This window comes from Terrapene carolina, unplaced genomic scaffold, assembly GCF_002925995.2.
Source record: "Terrapene carolina triunguis isolate 2854851 unplaced genomic scaffold, T_m_triunguis-2.0 Scaffold95, whole genome shotgun sequence".
Lineage (NCBI taxonomy): Eukaryota > Metazoa > Chordata > Testudines > Emydidae > Terrapene > Terrapene triunguis.
The window spans coordinates 38,466,461-38,477,150 of NW_020664446.1; positions in this window are offsets into that span (position 1 = coordinate 38,466,461).

Below are 10,690 nucleotides of genomic sequence, written 5' to 3' on the forward strand. Positions count from 1 at the left end.
GTGATTGGCTGGTTTCACACACCCACCTTGTATCTCAAATATCCTGAGACTGACACTGCTACAACTAAACTGAGAACCCTTTAGGTCCTGAAGAGGGAACAATTTTAGCTTATGGTGAACAAATACCCTCCAGAGATGGGGCGCTATTCAGTTCTGGACCGGATATAACTGTGTGCCAAACACACCGGAGAATCCAAAGCCATAAGCCAAGTGGGCATTTTTGGTATACCTCATCACAAATAAGGAAGCACCGCGACACTCATTTTGCTTAAAATGATTAGGGGTTACTAAAATGATTAGGGGTTTGGAACGGGTCACATATGAGGAGAGATTAAAGAGGCTAGGGCTCTTCAGCTTGGAAAAGAGGAGACTAAGGGGGGATATGATAGAGGTATATAAAATCATGAGTGATGTGAAGAAAGTGGATAAGGAAAAGTTATTTACTTATTCCCATAATACAAGAACTAGGGGTCACCAAATGAAATTAACAGGCAGCAGGTTTAAAACAAATACAAGGAAGTTCTTCTTCACGCAGCGCACAGTCAACTTGTGGAACTCCTTACCTGAGGAGGTTGTGAAGGCTAGGACTATAACAGTGTTTAAAAGAGAACTGGATAAATTCATTATGCTTAAGTCCACTAATGGCTATTAGCCAGGATGGGTAAGGAATGGTGTCCCTAGCCTCTGTTTGTCAGAGGATGGAGATGGATGGCAGAAGAGAGATCACTTGATCATTGCCTGTTAGGTCCACTCCCTCTGGGGCACCTGGCATTGGCCACTGTCGGTAGACAGGATACTGGGCTAGATGGACCTTTGGTCTGACCTGGTACAGTCGTTCTTATGTTATGTTCTTAAAATATTTATTTTTCCCTCCTCCCTCCCCCCCCAAAAAGTATGATTGGTGAAAAAGGAAGTGGAGAAGAAAGCAAAAAATGTTTTTAAAATTGGAAAGTTGAATTTAAAAAAATATCTAAACATTTTCAAGTACAAAACATGGTTCAATTTCAACCTCCACCGAATGAAAACTATTTAAAAAATGCTCTTCAAAATTATTTTTCTACTTTATTACCAGCCCTAACTTTAATCATGATAGAACATTATCACATTTGAACTGGTTCTTCCAGCCCAGATAATCTCAAAGGCTAGGAAAGAAAGTTATTGGGACGGAAAACTAAATGGGAAAGACTAGGGATAGGAGAAGGGGGAGAAAGAATCAGGTAGGCATAGAAGGGAGAGAGAAAAAAAAATCACCAGACAGGCAGAAGAACTAAGATGGAAGGAGACACTTGAAGTTAAAATCTGTAGTGGTCAAGTCATACCATTCCTCCCAATTACTATATCTATATCTATCTATCTAGAGACCTCAGTGGTCTGATTCTGAAGGATAAGTGAAGTTTAGCAGATCTGATTACAGATGGAGTAGTCTCCCCATATATTAGAAAGGGAATAACTACTCAAGTTTGATTTGGACTTTTTTTAGCCCCCCCCCCCAAACAAACAAACAAACAAAAAACCACGCTGAGTGTCTCTCTATAGCCTGTTTTTCCTGCTTGGTGGGAAATACCCTAGAGAGCCTCTATGGTTTTGGTGAGTGTAATGTATTAGTATTTTAGAAGAACTCTGAAAATTTCTCGTTGTATTTGATAGTAGCAGGGGAGAATGTCAATAGTTTTTATTTTAGCATTACCTCTTTAAAATTTTGTAAAATGCAGGAAATGAGTACTAGAGTTTCAAGCTTTCCAGGCAATTCCGTCCCTTGTTTGGTTTGTGGTGCACTTCTCTACATTCCCTACACTCTCCACTTCTGCTTGGCCTGCATTATCCACGGTCATTTATTGACATCTGGAAAATAATGTTTTTAGCAGTGTCTCTAGTGGGTGCTCATATGCATTTGCATTTAGATTTCATTGCTTGATCATGTTAAGATTAAAAAAAAAAAGATCATTTTGTCTAAATGATCATAATCTGTTAAATCTGATTCCTAATCTATACTGATATTGATACAAGGGAAAGTGGCACAATCCAGGCTCTTTCTACCCAGCTCTCAGATTTCCGTATGGATCATAGCTCAATCAAAATGAAAATCCACACTACCAGCACTGTCAGTTGGTATGGTTGCACTCTGATCACTCAGATCAGTTGCTATTTCACAGCATTAGATTCCAAACTGCTTACACTCACTTTATAATGTCATCAGACACTTGTGCTTGGAGGCAGAGCTCAAGCATTTTTATCAGTATTTATCACATTTCTCAGAAGCTGTTTTTGGTGGACTATGTTCTTATAGGTGGATGCCAGATCCAACTAATTTTTTTTAAAGCATGCGACAAGCTATGTTTATCATCTGCGTTTTTTTACACTTGTTTCAGTAAGCTTGTGAAATAGGGTTGCCTTCCTTTTTAAGGGCCAGGACAACAACCCAGCCAACTTTGTTCTGAGGCAGAGCCCCTTGAAATAAAAAAGGTGTTTGGGTCTCTCAGAGGGCATTATCAGGCCCAGCTGGGAAGGAATCAGGGGACTACCCAATTCTGATAAAAACTAAAGAGCTCAGTTTGGAAGAGGAGCTAAAGGAAGCAGGGAAGCTCTCGGGCACCTGGTCTTTAGGATAGCTGCCAGGAGCAGGGATGCTCTGGGTCAGGGGAATTCTTTGGCTGGTTTTATTTTGGGGTTTTGCTGAAGACTGTCAGTGCAACCAATAAATGCTGCCTTAAAGGAAAGGCCTGAATAGACTTGGTGTCATGGTAATCTTGTCTGGGCTGGGGATATAGGCCAGCAGCCTATGCCTTGAAAATATCAAACAGATCATTCTGTGGGACAGGGAAAATGTAAATAGAAGGTGTATAATTCATAAAGGGCTTGATCCTATGAGGTGTTGAGTATCTCTTGCAAATTGTTGAGGGCCTGCAATGCACAGTGACCTCCACTGGGGTTAAGAGTGCTCAGTACCTCTTAGGATTGGATCTGAAAATGACTTTTTTCCAGTAAATGCAAGTAATAATATTTTTGGTCTACCAGTGATTCACTTAATGCAGAAAAAAAAATATAGAACTCCAATAGATATACTATTTATGAAAGCTACACTGCTGCTGAATAAGTTCATCATGATTGATATTCATTATAACATCAAAGAATAAGTAATTTGGCCATTATTTTAGAGTGATATCATGTCATTTAAATATTTACCATTCAGTAATATTTATGTGGTTTTTCTTTTAGCTTAAAACAAGATTCTTTTGCAATTCCCCCCCGCTGGATGACTTTATATCCTGCCTTATTACTTGTTTTACTGGTGCCACTAACACACCTATAATTAAGTTTGTATCTAAATTTTCCAGATGAGCTGTGTTTTGAGACAGTTTTTATTGGCCATTAATTTTAGTGATACAATTTCACTACGATCTTTCTAATGTTATGTAGCCATCATGTGTACTATAATGACAGGGAATACTTACCCAAAAGTGGCACACTCACATTGTGTCCTTTCAAATATCTATACATAAGCATCTTAATTTGAGGGGCTGATATGCTACTTTCTTGTCAGACATTAGTGCCACTGTGCTTTCAGGGGTGGTGTGACCCAGAGTTCAAGCTGAGGTCCTATCCTATCTCCTAGAACTGGAAGGGACCTTGAAAGGTCATCAAGTCCAGCCCCCTGCCTTCACTAGCAGGACCAAGTACTGATTTTGCCCCAGATCTCTAAATGGCCCCCTCAAGGATTGAACTCACAACCCTGTGTTTAGCAGGCCAATGCTCAAACCACTGAGCTATCCCTCCCCCTGAGCTAGCAGAAGTTATAAAGGGATAGGTCCACAAAAGAGGACTAAGACTCAGCATTACAATGCCTAATTTTAGGTACCCTGCCACTTAGTGGAATCGACAGGCCTCAGTTAGGCACCTTGGGTCCCTTTATAATGCATAGGGAGAGTGAGGTGCCTAAGAATGGTATTTAAAAAAAAAAAAAAAAAATGTCAGCACATTAAGCAGGGAACCGCCTTGTGTAGCCAGTAGGAAGTGCTAAGGAGAAGAGTGTAGCTGGAGATCCACTCCATAACAGGAACTAGGTGCCTAATTCTGATACAGGTGGAGGGGCTTTCCTCCATTTGCAATTCACAACCATGAAACCTCTCCTGGAGTTAGGTGCCTAAGCCAGGTCAGCCTTCTAGTCTTGTAGTTAGAGCATTCATCTGCAAAGTGGGAGACCCAGATTCAAATCCCCACTTTGCCTGATCTGGAGCAGAGAATTGAACCTAGATCTGTCCCCTCCCAGGTTAGTGCCCTAACCAGTAGGATATATAGTATTTTGGGATAGGGATTCTCAATCTACCCTGTTGAAGCTGGTCCATTTTATATAAAACTACTTAAATTTCAACCACAGAGAATAACTCTGTAGCTAGTTATTAGGGTACTCACCCAGGAGACTCTGGTTCCAATCCCTTACATAAAGGTGACTATGGTGGGGGAGACATTAGTCCATTGAGCCCAGTATCCTATCTTTTGACAGTGGCCAGTACCACATGCTCCAGAGGGAATGAACAGAACAGGGCAGCTATCAAATGATCCATCCCCTTTTGTCCAGTCTCAGGTTCTGGTGGTTGGAAGTTTAGGGACACTCAGCAATGGCTATTAGTAACCCCATGCTCTATCTTCCACAAACTTATCCAATTCTTTTTTGAACCCAGTTATGCTTTCAGCTTCACAGCATCCCCTGGCAACAAGTTCCACAGGCTGACTGTGTGATGTTTTCTGGACTGATGCTCCCATATGTAGTCTACAGTCATGTTAATGATGGTTGTTTTAAACTCTACTTCAGTTCAAGTTTGGCCAATACACTTTTCCCAAAACTATTTGAAATACAAGCAGGGAAAGTTAGATTTTACAGTTTATGAAACGGTTGTTGCCAAAATCCTTGATTATTCTATACAGGAAGATGTGTATAATTCTCTATAATGTTGGATTTGTTTTAGTGGATGTGTTGCTTCACTAAAAAAGCAAGTCTAGGTTTTGTTTTGCTAGAGTAGATTATTCCATTCTGGACATCATACCTCCTGCTAGGATTTCAGTTTCATGGTCTCTATTCTTGGATAGCTGTTCTCCCTCAAGCAGCATAAAGCATCATCTTTGATGTATTGACAAAGTAGAAGTCCTGAAATGCTGCGAGATAAAAATTGATACTCATCTCTTATTTAGGGCTCTCCAAGACAACCATCATGGTCCAGAACTCCCCCCCCCCAAACTCCCACAAAGACAAACAATGTGAAGATTGCCTGCTAAAGCACACAAAGGTGAGAAAATGGCCAAGCTAAGGGTCACACCTGAAATCTACCTCATTGGGGCACCTGCTACTCCCCACCTCTGCAAGGGGCAGATAATCACCCTTTTTCACTTCCAGGAGACCAAGTTCTGCAATGAAGGGATGTCATTAAAGGCAAAAATAGACCAAAGTTTGTGAGGGCAAGCAAGTGATGCACAGACCCTGCAGAAAACAGATACTGACTCTGTGAGACTCCCTGTGATCAGTGGGCTGATGCGGTAGATGGAGTGAGCCTACAAGTTTTTTTGTTGATCCCTCACCCACTGAGAGGCATTACGGCCATGGGAGCTACTGAAGCTGCATCTGTGGAGCAACTGCTAGGGAGATGCTTTGCAGCTATGGCATCCTCTTTGCTGCCCAGAGCAATGCCTGTACAGCTTATCAAATAAAAAGATTACTAGAGTGTAGAGTAGCATATTTGTCTTTCTATATGCATGCACAGCTGTAATCCTGGCATTTTACCACTAGATGGCAAGGCATTATAAATATGCCTCTCCTCTAAATACTTGGGCAGAAATTCTGGATTCTGTTCTGTCTGAGACTATCATCCCCCACTGGCATAAAATGAAGTGTTACATCTGGATTTGTATGTACATTGGAATTGTCTAAAGCTGCATAACTGATATGACTTTTTTTGGGGTGGGGAGGTCAGCACTGAGTACTTAGCAAGCTATTTTCAAAAGCTAGCATACAATACACATTTAGGCCTCAAGACTTCAGCCTTTAGTCATTTGAACAGCTGCATTGAATGAGGTCATGTGATTATTGACAGCAGGATCAAGCCCATGCTACCACTATTAAAAGCACTGGAACATATCCCAGAAGTCAAACATCAACGTTCTAAGTTTATTTTAAGAAACTAATAATTTTCAAGTCCCAAAAAGTAAAATTATAACAATAGACATTATAATGGTGCTATGACTACTTAGAACTTGCTGAGGATCTTGACCCTTTGACATAGCATGGGCTTATGGTTTTGTGGTTTTTCCTCTTTCATTTGATTTTCCTTACTTAAAAAAAATAAAATAAAATAAAAAGGAAGAGCTATGTTTCCTGTATCAGACTTTAAAAAGTTAACCACTAGTTGATTGCCCAGTCCCCAGTATCTCCTTTCATACTGACAGGTAATACAAACAATTAATAAGAACCACAAAGCCTCCTGAGGCTATTGCAGAATACAGAGATATTCCAGTGAGTAAACAGCAAATGAAATATTATCCTATTGGTTAGGAATTTATTCCACCAAGAAACTGAACCTGAGAACTTAGTCCAGAAAGCAACAGAGCAACTAAAGGAGAATCTACCAATATTTGTCATATGGGGCCTTTTCCTGACATCAGTAGGAGTTAGGGGTGCTCAGCCCCCCTCAGGATCCAGTTCCTAGGCATCCAGCCCCTGCCTTTTCAGGTGCAACATTCTCATACTTCTCACACTCTTTAATTCATTTCAGCAAATATATAAATCTCCTTTTATACTACTGAGTTTCTCCTCCTATGCACAGGAGGCCATCTGAAGAGTGAGAGGTACTGTTACCAGGAAAGAGTGTTTAGCTCTTTAGTGTATGTAAGTTTGATCAATACACACCACAAAAAATAATTCTCTGGTATGAACAATTTACCAGATCCAAACCACGCTTCCTTCCTCTTGATTTGAGGATGACCAAATAACCAAAATAGGGCCTCTATCAGGATCAGTGGAACTGGTGTCTGAGGGGCCCATGCTACCTGGAGGGCTTACTGAGGGGAAGCATCGAAAACAGAGAATGGAGGAATTGAGCTGGAAGCATCTCAGCCACATGGAGAGAGTATTGCACATGGTTCAATAAAGTTCCACTTAACCTGCATTCAGCCTCACTCTTTGCAAATGAAACAGTGACAGCATCAGAACTGCAAGTTCTCTGAAGCACTATGGCTGCCAGTGAGCCATGGAACTTGGTCTGAAGCCCCCTTGAGCCCTGGATTTTGCAAACACAACCGTAGCCCACTGAAGAATCTAATGGAGGAGTTCCAGCTGTACACAGACCTGGCCATACAGGACAAAGACCACTGCAGGAAAGAAAAACTAGTATTTTACCTTTTAAAGTGACCTCACATTAAACAAATCCTTAGGCATGGGGTGTGCAGCAGAAGACAGACGAGAAAGGATGGAAGTACATGCAGTGAGACAACAGCAAATGGAAGCAGGTGGCTAGGGTTCTATACTGTGGGAGACAGCATAAGCAGGTTGAGGACACGTGTCCTGCACTAGGAAAACTTTGACAGAACCCAATTTGCTACAGAAGAATGGGAGTTTGCACACAGCTGGGAGCTTGACTACAAAACCTCCTCCCCAGCAAATCCCCAGAGTAAAGATAAGGTGGAATTAGCTGTGAAAACAGCTAAGAGAGGGTTACTTGAGGTTGTCTCTTCTTATTCAAAACCACTTGTTATAATTCTTGGCATACAGGAATGTCAAATGACACAGGTGCTAAAGCAGCCCAGTACAGGCAGTGATGGGACAGAGGACCAAAACCCTGCTACCAATGAGGGAAGAGCTCTTGCAGTCAGAATGACAGTGACACCACAATGAGGAAATGGCCAACAATCAAAGAAAGCAGGCACCAGAGTATGACAGGACACTCAAGAACCTACTGGCCCGGGAGACAGGCATTCCTTTGAGGCTCCAGCCATTAGAAAGACACTAGAAAGAACTGACTAAAATTGCTCTGAGGGGTGCTGTAGCACCATCATACAAAGGTGGCAACACAAAACAGGTAAGTGAGCCAAAGACCAGGAAGCATGACACCTGGAGACAGCCTACACAGATCATTATAGAACGGAGAGATGGAGAATCATCTGGAGACCAATCCCACAGGGAAGGAGGAGACTCCACAGATTGAGTTTGCCAGACTCAGACAGATCATTTCTGGTGTGGTCACCTGTTAACAGGGGTGGTGAGTTATATAGGCCCGTGGTGTCCGGGCTCCAGCAAATGTTTGGGGCTGGATCTCTCCCCAAACCCTGCCTGCCCTGGGTAGCCAGCAACTGCCCCCTGCAGCGCCACACTGTGCTCCCTCACCTGCCACTGCCGGCTTCAAGGGAGCAGAGCCAGGGGCAGGCTGAGGCAGCTCCTGTGCCTGCGGAGGGAGGATGCGCATGGCAGCCATGCCCCCCCGGCAGGCAACTCGAAGTTGACTGAGGGGGGTGGGGCTTATCCTGGCTGGACCTCCTGAGTAGCAGCCTAGGGACACTTGCATGAGTGTTGTGCCAGGGGCCCCTCTCCCCCAGAGCTCATCCCCAGCCAAGCCCCACACCCCCTCCTGCACCCCAATCCTCTGTCCCAGCCCAGAACCTGCACCCAAACCCCATCCCAGAGCCTGCACCCAGCATCCTAACTCCCTCCCAGAGCCTGCACCCCTTCTGCACCAAAACTCTCCCAGTGTCTGAACCCCAAACCCCCTCCTGCACCCAAACTCCCTCCCAGAGCCTGCACATCACTCCCCCTCCTGCACCCCAACCCCTTGCCCCAGCACAGAGCCTGCACCCACCACCTAAACTCCATCCCTGAGCCTTAGGCAGGTGGGGGGGCAGGACTTGGACCTATTCTGGGCACCACCAAAAATTATACAAACCTGCCACCCCTTCCTGTTAAGGAGACCAAACTATCTCAAAAGACTGAGACCAGCTGAATCTGTGATAAAGACAAGACTGAACTTGGCTATGTGCTAATAACCTATAGTCTAAGGGACTTGGGGTTGGCATTTGGTTGTCAGGTTTTTGGTTTTAATGTTTATATTAAAATGCCTCTAAACTAGGAAAGATATATCATGATCAATGGAAAGTCAGTCGACCAATGTTGCTTCAATAACTGTCCCTCCAGGGAACATCAGGAAAACAGGGAATGCGGGGAGTTGGGCTGGAAGCAACTCAGCAACACAGACAGAGCTGTGCACAGGGTTTAATGAAGTTCCACTTATTCAACTCAACCTATATTCAGCCTCACCCTTTGCTAATGAAACAAGGCCTGTTCAAAACACCATTTGCAGCCTCAAGTCTTTCCTGTTTTATGCACTTGATATGCTCAGCACACTATTTTCAGATAGTGATACGTTATCTCCTTGCATTTCTTCATACGCATCAGAGACTAGCCCTCATTCAGGCCTGTACACACATGAAGTGCTCAACCAAAATGGTTTGAGTGAGCAGAGTGCAAAAGAGTAAATCTGAAAAATCCTTACGGTTAAATAATTATTTAATTCATCATCATGCAGAAATATCAGGATGGATAATTCGGAAGCTTTTCTAGACTGACAGTAGAATAAGAAATTCAGCCCCCAAAGTAGCTTTCTGAAGAATGTTAGAAACAAGTAAAAGATATGGGTTTAGAATGAAAGTGCCATCTCAACCTTAATTATAACATTAGTACTTTGATACTACATTCGTTTGGCCAGTGTCGCATAGCAATGTTTCAAGTCCTAGAAATAGCAGTGTTAGGGCCAGATTGTTATTCAAGGTGACTTTACGTCTGAGGCACATGGAGCTTTGATTAGCATTCTGAAGTTGAGTTTAAAAAAGGGTAGTCTGTGGGGAAATAATTGATCATGTTAGGAGTGAGCATCCTGGAGCAAAACAGAAATGACTTAACACTGACAAGGTCCATTATCTCTTGATGTCTCCTAGAACCAAACATTAATAATAAAAGGCGATTGCTCATTGAATAAAGTATCTTGGTATTCTTTATTTTTCAGCCACCATCAGGATGTATTTAGTTTATATCGAGTGACAATGAAGTTGAATACTAAGTTGGAATTTTCACATTTAGTTGTTGTGGGGAACTCCCGTCCACCCCCCAGATTTAGAGCACTTAGGAATTTGAAGACATTTCTTTCCTTGACTGACGTTCGGGGGTGGGGGGGGGGTAAGTCTCCTTCTTGCCCTGGTTGTTGCAAAAAAGCCGAGGTGCCTCCCTAGCTCTTCTCAGCAGCATCAATGGTGAGTTCACCAGTGAATGCCAATGATTCTGGAATAGAAGTTAGTACTTTAATTTATGTCCCCTTTTCTGCTTAATTTGCTCTAATAGCAGAACAGTTTTTCTAAGGTAATTCATAGAGTGGCTATTTGTTAACCTTTAAAGTGACATTTGCTAAACTATTGAGCATGCTAAGCATTCATTTGGCTAGGTCCACAATCTCCAAAGGTCTAAATGATCAGTGACAAGATGGTGAACTTAAATATGAATTCACAGGATTTCCTTCCAGATTATGATTAACATTTTTACTGTGCTACTTGTTGAAAGTGTCCCTATGAATATTTCTGTAATATATGGCCATGGTGTTGTAAAATATTACTATTTTAAAGTGTTATTTATTTCTAATACACATTTATCAGCAAAGAGTGCATA